Source organism: Adiantum capillus-veneris, chromosome 17, assembly GCF_014529385.1.
Source record: "Adiantum capillus-veneris isolate H3 chromosome 17, ASM1452938v2, whole genome shotgun sequence".
In the NCBI taxonomy this organism is placed as follows: Eukaryota; Viridiplantae; Streptophyta; class Polypodiopsida; order Polypodiales; family Pteridaceae; genus Adiantum; species Adiantum capillus-veneris.
The window spans coordinates 49,727,045-49,738,067 of NC_140947.1; the positions used below are offsets into that span (position 1 = coordinate 49,727,045).

Consider the following 11,023-nt stretch of genomic DNA (forward strand, 5'->3'; position numbering starts at 1 on the left):
CCTAATTGAACTTGCCCATTGGCGGTTCATTACAAGTGACCAATCTAAAGTTGATCATGGCACAATGGAACCATCACTCAAATACTTTGACATATAAAAAATAGAACATCTATTTGTTCAAAAAGAGAATTCTAATTTGTCTTTTTCAGTTAACCTAAATATAGACATAAGAAACCTAAAGGAATGAAAAAAACTAAATTGAATTAAAAGAATATATTGAAGATATTTGAATCTTTCAAGTCATCTTTATAATAGATATAACAAGTTCAAACTACAAAAGAGACAATGAAATGGATGTGATGGTTTCCAAGTTAATACATACTTGCTTCAAGTGATAAAAAATATTTGACGGAAAAGTTTCCTTCACTCATCCTTTCCACCATGTCGCTTTCGTGCTCAACTGGGTGCTCTACTTGATTGACCTGAAGTCCTTCCCATAGATTCTTATGATCCTCAATGTTTTCCACTATGGCTACAACTTCTTTCTTCTCTTCAAGACCAATCTCTGTTATATAGCCATCACTGAATAATTCTATTAGCTTGGATCCTTCTGTGCAATACTTCTTGGTAAATTGCTTGAAATCCATATCCGATAGATGCTGCACAGTTTGAAAATTGATATCAAGTAACCCTGCATCAAGTATGGTGGTAGATTCTCCTGGAGCAAGAGTTGTTGGGAGTCCACTAGATGCATCACTTTTTCCAAAAAGGACCACAACAAAGAAGAATTGTATGGACCTAGCATAAAACGATTCTCTTTCATGATGTAGAACTCCAACACTATGCTATCGCATCATGTCCTTCATATTATTCAAAGCGTTTTGCAATTGCACAAAATTTTTCATGTTTAAGAAAGCAAGAATCGCATAGTGTTCTTCTTCTAAACCTCCACTGATGGACATCATCCCATTCAAGAGATCTTTGTATCGATCCTCAGGCCAATGTGTGTTTCTCTTAAAGGTCTCTGATCTGTCCAATACACGAAGTCCTATGGGCATTGGGTCGCAAAGGTGACGCTCCAAGTATGAAGAACCTTCAATATGAAGGTTTACCACATAAATCCTCCAAGGAACATCTGTTGCTTTTATTTGGTCCTTGTGTAGATTGACTGCCCACTCAACATACTTTCTTGCACTCTCTGGAAAGTCAATCTTGTTGATTCCTCGCTTTAATTGTGTCTTGATCCATATATCACAAAGCTCAAGAAACTTCATATACACTACATCATTGATGCTATACATCAAGACAAGATCCTCCCAAGTATTGCACTTTGCATCTTCATTGAGAGAGTTAAACTCCTCAAGCAAGGCATCTTGAATGGTACGATCTTGCTTTGAGTTGTTTGATTCTTTCAAGCATGTCCATGATGTATGTGTCCTTTATGCCCTTTGATAACACAATTGTGCCATCTCTTATTTCTGCTTGTAGCTTCTTAACCTCTTCTTCATCCAAACCAGCTAGATACCTAAATACTATGGCACTTGGTTTCTTATTCTCTTTTTCCAATTCTATTATAATATCTAGTCATTCATTAAAAATGGCATCAGAATAAGTTACCATGTGAGCTTGCTTTGTAATAAAGGATGGTCCAACACATATTCTAGCCATTCTTAAAAACGCCTACACAAAGAAATTAAAGAAATAAAAAATTGACTATCAAACTTGCATGGTGTCCTTTGTTTCTAGTGCAAAGATAAATGATATGGGATTAGAAATTTATCACTTACATCCCATTTGCTGCGAGATGAAGTTCCCTCCATGACACCAAGTGGTGGCCTTGCAGGACATCCGTTAAATTTCCACTGATCACGTAAATGCTTCAATATGAAACTGTATGGTTGCTTCACATACAAGGCCTTTGCTTGTTCATTGCAATAGCAGATATAGCGATAGAAACATGTGGAGGTGGATCTACAACAATGCGGGCCTTTCGTTGAGCATACACTGCCATGAGCTCTTGTGATCTACCCCCCTTTGTCATTTCTTGAACTCTCAGCATTTTTGCTGCATATTTAGAGTGTTGTCCATCAAGAATCCAATAGCTATAGTCTTTTAGCTTTCCTTCTTCAATCTCTGATGGCGTCATTGGGATTCCTGTCCTTTGACCACAATTCTTGACAGGCATCAAATATGCACATGATGAAGGCCTATTTGCACTTGCATCAAAGAGAAGCATGCAATTATTTAGCTGCTCCTCATGAAGTTGGCGAGAATTACAATGATTAGGAGCAAGAAAACAATTGGTCACTGGAATTTCATACTATGTATACTTGAATGGAAAATATGCTAAATATTTCTCCATGACTCCAGTATCGCTTTTCTTTGCCTTTTGAAACTCTTTCTCTAAACGATCAGGCTCCACAAACCTTAAGTGAGGCTGGTTGCTTGTACCCTCTTGTGAAGCATCTAGATTTGACTCATCCACCACTTTGGACCCTGGAACAATATGAGCCTTGGCCCTCTATGCTTTTGGATGAGAAGATTTTGGCCTTGGACTCTAAGACTTGGTGGAGGGCTTCTTATTCTTCACACTTTGGACAATGGAGTCATGAAGAGTGTCTACAATCACCTGTGTAGGATCCACATCTGCATTCCAACCTCTAGAGAACATAGTCACCTCTTTATCTTTTACCATGCATTGAGTGAAACATGCCTTTGGAGATAGGAAATACTCTATATTCCCTAGAACTTGAATGTTAATGCACTCAATGCTAGTATTCCCTTCAACGGTTGATACAGCTACTGCAACTACTTGGCCTAGATCCTCAAATACATTGTTATCTTGTTCTGAGGCAAGAAAAAAATGTACTTTATGATATTGAGCACCTTGTAGTCCATAAATATCGAGGTACCATGGATGAGGCTCATTGGTAGCAAGGTCAATGCTAACTGGAATGGTAGGTACTTTTCTCTTATTTGAGGTCCTCACTTGAGACATTTTTACCCTGGAAAACATGTCATAATTACGTACTTAATCTAGTTTTGAGGAAATAAATACAAGCACATTTTTTTAGGGAAAGAAAGATAGAAAATAAAGAAAAAATGAGATGGATTGGACAAGTGGTCAATCTAGGTGCAGATATACCTATGTAACAACATACACATGTGTATGAAATAACATACAAGCATGCTTTTCTTGGAAAATGAATAAAGAAGATATACAGAAAATGAGTTTGGATTGGACAGGTGGTCAATCTCAGTGGAGATATGCACATACAACAACATACGACCATCACTTGACCTAGAATGGATAGGTGGTCAATGTAGACAACACATATGACCATAAAGCTAAAAAATGAACATGTGGTCAATTTATATCTATAAATACACATGTAACATAATACGACCATCACTTGATCTAGAATGGACAGAAGGTCACTCTAGACAACACATGTGCCTATTAAAGAACATGGTTATGCATGTATTTCCTAGAAAAAAGCACATTCACATATGACCATCACTTGAGCTAGAATAGAAAAATGACCAATCTAAAGTGCATATATGCTTAACAAAGTACATTCCACCATAACCTAGCATGGAATGGAAAAAATGACTAAGATATTCAATACACATGAATATAAAAAACATACAAGCACACTTTTCTGGGAAAAGAAAGATATAGAATATAGAAAAAATGAGTCTAGATAGGACAAGTGGTCAATCTAGGTGCAAATATACCTATGTAAGAACATACCCATGTGTATGAAATAACATACAAGCATTGTTTCCTTGGGAAACAAAGATAGAAGATATAGAAAAAATGAGTGTGGATTGGAAATCTTTGTAGAGAAATACAGATACAACAACATACGACCATCACTTGCCCTAGAATGGACACAAGGTCAATGTAGACACACATCTGACTATAAAGATAAAAAATGAGCCTAGACTGAACATGTGGTCAATCTATGTGTATATCTACACGTGTAACATCATACGGCCACCACTTGACCTAGAATGTACAGGTGGTCAATCTAGACAACACATGTGCCTATTAAAGAACATCATTATGCATGTTTTCTAGAAAAGAGCACATTCACAGATGACCATCACTTGAGCTATAATAGACAAATGGCCAATCTAAAGTGCACATATGCTTAACAAAGTATATTCCACCATAACCTAGCATGGATTGGACAGAGGACTAAGATATTCAATACACATGAATATGAAAGAATATACAAGCACAATTTTCTAGGAAATGAAAGATAAAAAATATAGAAAAAATAAGTCTCGATTGGACAAGTGGTCAATCTAGGTGCATATATACTTATATAAGAACATACACATGTGTATGAAATAACATACAAGCATGCTTTCCTTGAGAAAGATAGATAGAAAATATAGAAAAAATGAGTCTGGACTAGACAAGTTGTCAATATTTGTAGAGAAATACAGATACAACAACATACGACCATCACTTGACCTGGAATGGATAGGTGGTCAATGTAAACAACACATCTGACTGTAAAGATAAAAAATGAACCTAGATTGGACATGTGGTCAATCTATGTGTATATCTACACATGTAACATCATACGACCATCATTTGATCTAGAATGGAAAGGTGGTTAATCTAAACAACGCATGTGCCTATTAAACAACATCGTTATGCAAGTCTTTCCTAGAGAAGAGCACATTCACATATGACCATCACTTGAGCTAGAATGGACATATGGGCAATCTAAAGTGCACATATGCTTAACAAAGTACGTTCCACCATAACCTAGCTTGGAATGGACAAATGACTAAGACGTTCAATACACATGAATATGAAAGAACATACAAGCACACTTTTCTAGGAAACGAAAGATAGAAAATATTTAAAAAAATGAGTCTAGATTGGACAAGTGGTCAATCTAGGTGTATATATACTTATGTAAGAACATACACATGTGTATGAAATATCATACAAGCATGATTTCCTTGGGAAAGATAGATAGAAGATATAGAAAAAATGAGTCTGGATTGGACAGGTGGTAAATCTTTGTAGAGAGATACAGATACAACAACATACGACCATCATTTGACTTAGAATGGACAGGTGGTCAATGTAGACAACACATCTGACTATAAAGATAAAAAATGAACCTAGATTGGACATGTGGTCAATCTATGTGTATATCTACACATGTAACATCATACGATCATCACTTGACCTAGAAAGGACAGGTGGTCAATCTAGACAACACATGTGCCTATTAAAAAACATGGTTATGCATGTCTATCCTAGAAAAGAGCACATTCACATATGACCATCACTTGAGCTAGAATGGACAGATGGCCAATCTAAAGTGACATATTCTTAACAAAGTACATTCCACCATAACCTAGCGTAAAATGGACATATGACTAAGATATTCAATACAGATGAATATGAAAGAACATACAAGCACACTTTTCTAGGAAAAGAAAGATAGAAAATATAGAAAAAATGAGTTTAGATTCGACAATTGATCAATCTAGCTTCAAATATACCTATGTAAGAACATACACATGTGTATGAAATAGCATACAGGCATGCTTTCCTTGGGAAAGAAAGATAGAAGATACAAAAGAAATGAGTCTGGATTGGACAGGTGGACAATATCCATAGAGAAATTTACATACAACAACATATGACCATTACTTGACCTAGAATGGATAGGTGGGTAATCTAGACAATACATTTGACTATTAAAGATAAAATATGAACTTGGATTGGACATGTGGTTCATCTATGTGTAGATATACACATGTAACAACATTCAACCATCACTTGACCTAGAATGGATAGATGGTCAATCTAGATAACGCATGTGCTTGTTAAAGAGCATGGTTATGCATGTGTTTACTAGAAAAGAGCACATTCACATATGACCATCACTTGAGCTAGAATGGACAGGTGGCCAATCTATTGCACACATGATTAACAAAGTACATTCCACCATAACCTAGTGTGGAATGGACAGATGACTAAGATATTTAATACACATGAATATGAAAGAACATACAAGCACAATGAGTCTGGATTGGACAAGTGGTCAATCTCTATAGAGAAATACACATATAACAACATACGACCAACACTTGGACAGGTGGTTAATGTAGACAACACATCTGACTATAAAGATAAAAAATGAACCTAGATTGGACATGTTGTCAATTATGTGTATATATTCACATGTAACATCATCAGACCATCACTTCACCTAGACTGGACAGTTGGTCAATCTAGAAAACACATGTACCCATTGAAGAACATAGCTATGCATGTCTTTCCTAGAAAAGAGCACATTCACATATGACCATCACTTGACATAGAATGGACAATTATAAAATACCTTAACTACACATATTGAAATCACCTATTTATAAGGAACAAATGCCAATGTTAAGAATGCACATATGCCAAGAATACCCTATTACAATCCATCTATCCTAGAATGGAAGAGTGGTCAATCTAGTGTGCACATGTTATTGAACATATGCAGTATAGATTGTTCACTTCCCCATGTCTAGCCTATTGGAAGACCGTTATTGCAAGGGACAATGCACCCGAAGAGATAGCATTTTAACTACACCTATTTAAATTCAAATTTCCCTCCAAAGTTCAAATCTCCCTCCAAAATTCAAATATTGGCCAATTTGAATTTAAACCAAGAAACCCCTATCTCCTTCTCTCTTACCCCCAAAGGAGCCTATATTGTCACTCTCACTCTATGTCTCCCTCTCCTTCTTCCTCTAGATATCCTAGAATGGACGAGTGGTCAATCTAGTGTGCACATGTTATTGGACATATGCGGTATAAATTGTTCACTTCCCCATGTCTAGCCTATTGGAAGGCCATTATTGCAAGGGACAATGCACCCGAATAGATATCATTTCAACTATACGTTTTTAAATTCTAATTTCCCTCCAAAGTTCAGATTTCCCTCCAAAGTTCAAATTTCCCTCCAAAATTCAAATTTTCCTCCAAAAGTCAAATATTGGCCAATTTGAATTTAAACCAAGAAACCCCTATCTCCTTCTCTCTTCCCCCCAAAGGAGCCTATATTGTCACTCTCCCTCTGTGTCTCCCTCTCCTTCTTCCTCTAGATATCCTAGAATGGACGAGTGGTCAATCTAGTGTGCACATGTTATTGGATATATGCAGTGTAGATTGTTTACTTCTCTATGTCTATCCTATTGGAAGGCCATTATTGCAAGAAACAATGCATCCCAAGAGAAGATAACATACACGTATTTAAATTCAAATTTCCCTCCAAAATTTAAATATTGGCCAATTTGAATTTAAAGGAAGAAGCCTCTATCTCATTCTCTCTTCCCCCCAAAGAAGCCCATATTGTCACTCTCCCTCTATGTCTCCCACTAGATATCCTAGAATGGACTAGTGTGCACATGTTTTTGGACATGTGAAGTGTAGATTGTTCACTTCTCTATGTCTAGCCTATTGGAAGGCCATTACAATTACACCTATTTAGATTCAAATTTCTCCCAGAAATTCAAATCTTGACTTTGAATTTAAACCAAGAAACCCCTATCTCCTTCTCTCTTCCACCCAATGAAGCCCATAATGTTACTCTCCCCCTCTCTTTCTCCCTCTTTCACTCACTTGTTTTCACTCTTTCTCCCTCTTTATCTTTCTACTTTCCTCTCTCTTTTATCATGTGCATAACAAAGGTGTAGCTGATGGTGGCAAACAATCAAAAGCATCAGTAAAACAGAGCACGTGCAAGCATATACAGGCGCATATCTAACTCTTTTTATTACATACAAATTCTTTAAATACTCGATGTATGATTATGTTTTTTAATTAGATTACTGATTTGAATAACTATGTATTAATAAGTAGCTAGAAGCAAGAATTAAAGATGAAAGGTAGTATTTTTGCCTTTTTACATTGAAATACCGGCTCATATTCATACTCTAAATTAAATTTTATAGCCTTAAAATTTGAAAAGCGAGAGAAGAGACTAGAGACTTACCCATTTTTGTCTTTTTGTGTTGTTGTCGTTGTTGTTGTTGTTGACATTGTTGCTGTTGTCGATTGTTGTTGTTGCTGCTTTAGTTGTTGCCGTTGTTGCTGTTGTCCCTCTTTTGTCATTTTTGTCGTTGGTGTCGCTATTCTTAACCCTAAACCATTGTTGTTGCTGATGTCTTTGCTGATGTTGTTGTTCTTCTTGCTAGTGATGTTGTTGCTGCTTTGTTTGCTGATGTTGTTGTTCTTCCTGCTAGTGATGTTGCTGCTGCGGTCTTTGTCGATGTTGTGGTTCTTCCTGCTAGTGATATTGATGCTATTGTATCTATTGTTGTTGTTCTGGCGTTTTTTGATTTGTCATCGCAGCCATATTTACTCACAGATCTATTGTATGTAGCGTGAAGCCACCTCGATCCGCACACAATAGCTCTCCTACAGTTCCTGTGGTCTCTCAGACGATGCGGCTCTCTCACAATCGTCTTTGTGTTTTTGTGGTTCTCTTTCTGCCGCCCCTTGACCCCGCCGCCCAGGGCGCTGCCCCGGGCGCTATCCCAAAAACCTCTTCATAGGATGTTGTCCCATGCATCTCCAAAGATTGCATAAAACCTACCACAAGTGTAACACCCTGAACCGACAACACCGGTCCTCTAAGAATGGAATGCAAGTTGTTCTAGAATGTGATAAACCAACCATCCAAGGAAAAATACAAACAATTTATAGTTTGTGGAAAAATTGTTAAATATTTTTGGGTATCAACGGAAAATTTAGATGATATATGTGACAAACTTAGGAATTTCAAATTTTTTGCTTCACTACTATGAGATGCGAGTGCATATATTGGGGACATGGACCTAGAGATGTATAACCCTTATTAACATACTGGCATGAAACGTGGGAGATAGAACCCTTTCTAACATACAAGCAAAACAAACATAATCCTTCAGCAAGCCTTTTGAGGTATAGAATTTCGAGAATGGGTTTTAAGTTTTGGACTTCAAGATAAGAAACTATGGTTTGGGGTTATTGAATTGGTTCTAAGTTTGAATTGGGGTTATTGAATTGGGGCTAGGTCAAGGATTCTCCTATCTTGGATTATTATCTATAGTCTAATTACTATCTAGGGTGTATTGTCTAAATCTACAAATTGGGATCTAGGGTTTAGGTTTTAATTTTCATGGATGAGAATTTTGAGGGAATGTATTACAATGGAGTTATTAATGATAACTAGAATCGTAGAATGGCTATGGGCATGATGGACAAAGTTTCAACAAAGAGTCCCGTTATTATAGCAGTAGATTGATCAGGTGGCCAATCTAGACAGCACCTCTATTCAAGAGAGAATATGGTGACACCCACCTTGCCTACAATGGACACATGTGGCCAATCTACAATGGTCAAAGGTCCAACATGCACTTATTTATACCACTAGAATGGACAAGTGGACAATCTAGAGAGTAAAAGTGTCCAACAATGCAATTATTAATACCCACATCTGGTTAAAAGGTGTTAGTCGTTGGACACACCCAACGGAGGATGATTGCCCGATGGGATACTAATTCACTTTGTAATTATTCCTTAGTTGAGAAGAACCGTTATTTCACCTTTTTAAATAGAGGGGCTTGCAGAAGCTTCCAAATTGTATCCCATTTTTGACATTTAGACTTAGTAAAAGGTTAAATTGGAACATTAGGGTTTGAGATTGTAAGGTATTTATACCACTTTTGACCTTAATGCAAAAAAACTTTTGTCATTTTTATAAGTTCTTTCTGTGTGAGTTGAGCGTACTCTGTGTACGAGAGAGAGTGAGAGTTTTGTCTTGACGCTATGCGCACACTGGTGGTCGAAATTGTAGAATGTTGCGGCCGAAGAGAGCTACGCGTCAACACCTACATTGCTAGTGTACAACCCGGCTTTGCAAGATCAACCCATGAGCTATATCTGGTGATTCAGTGAGCATACCTTGTTCGTTTTTGCATTTCATCATATCCACGAAATTGCAATGAGTAGAGATACACATTAGGCACTTTAGTTTTCAGAAACGTCGACCTGTAAATTTCAACCAGACATCCTACATGATTTCGCACCAGGTGTTTAGGGTTGTAGTTTTTGTTCATGGACCTTGGGGAGAGCAACCTATTTGTGTTAATAGGATTTCCCTCAAGTTTCGTAGCATTTCAAGAACGTTTGAAGGGTATTTGGCTCTTGAAAGCATTGTAGGAAATCTCCTCTTGTGTACTCTTGAAGGCTGTGACTTAAACGTTGGGTAGAGACTTCTGTAGGAAGTAGTCAATAGTTGGTCGAGTGTAGGTTGACACCCTATGCTTGCTTCCACATGCCTGCAGGTCGAGCTTCGTCCTTAGCTGAAAATCTTATTAGGTGAGTTCTCACTATGCTGACGTCCGTCGCGGCCTATTCGCCAACATTGGCACCGCTGCCAAGGACGAAAACCCTGGGTAGGTGATCGAGACTAGTCCTTGAGGATGGGAATTCTCTGGATTTCCAGAGTCTTATTTTACATTTAGATAGGATCAGAGGGTAGGGGACTCTCTAGGTCTTAGGAGAAGTCTAGGGAGCGTGTGCCTGGCCTAGATCCTTCGACTTAGGTAATATTAGGTAGGAGAGTAGGAGTTGGAGTGGTAAAGGCGGTGAAAGGATAGCTTGAGAGTCCATAGAGTCCATAATGCAACCGAGACACCAAAATCACCATCTCACATGATGAGTATGAGTAGGGTAAGTACGACATCATGATTTATGATCTGGAGCACTTCATGCATGTTATATTTGTTGTTAGGCTCATCAAAGAGCTATAAAAGACGGAAAAGAGTTTTAGAAGCTGAATTGAAGTTCAAAAGTTTCTGTGAGTATTTCTAGGAGAGCTACAGAGCATAGGGAGTACTTCTGTCAAAAAAAATTTTAATTTTAAGACAGTAGACATCCTACGCATAGCATGTCTCCAGAGGAATTTTAGCAGGAAAATTGGGGAAACTGAGGTCACTTGTGTGTTTAGAGGGTGGGTTTCACCCTAGTAACATATAGACTTGAGTGTTTTTTCCTTATTGGATT

The 11,023-nt window shown here is 37.5% G+C and overlaps 1 pseudogene; it reads right to left on the reverse strand.

Annotated features, from left to right (window-relative positions):
• Positions 1-2,286: 2,286 nt before the first annotated feature.
• LOC147437220 (uncharacterized) lies at positions 2,287-2,938 on the reverse strand (annotated as a pseudogene).
• Positions 2,939-11,023: the final 8,085 nt, after the last annotated feature.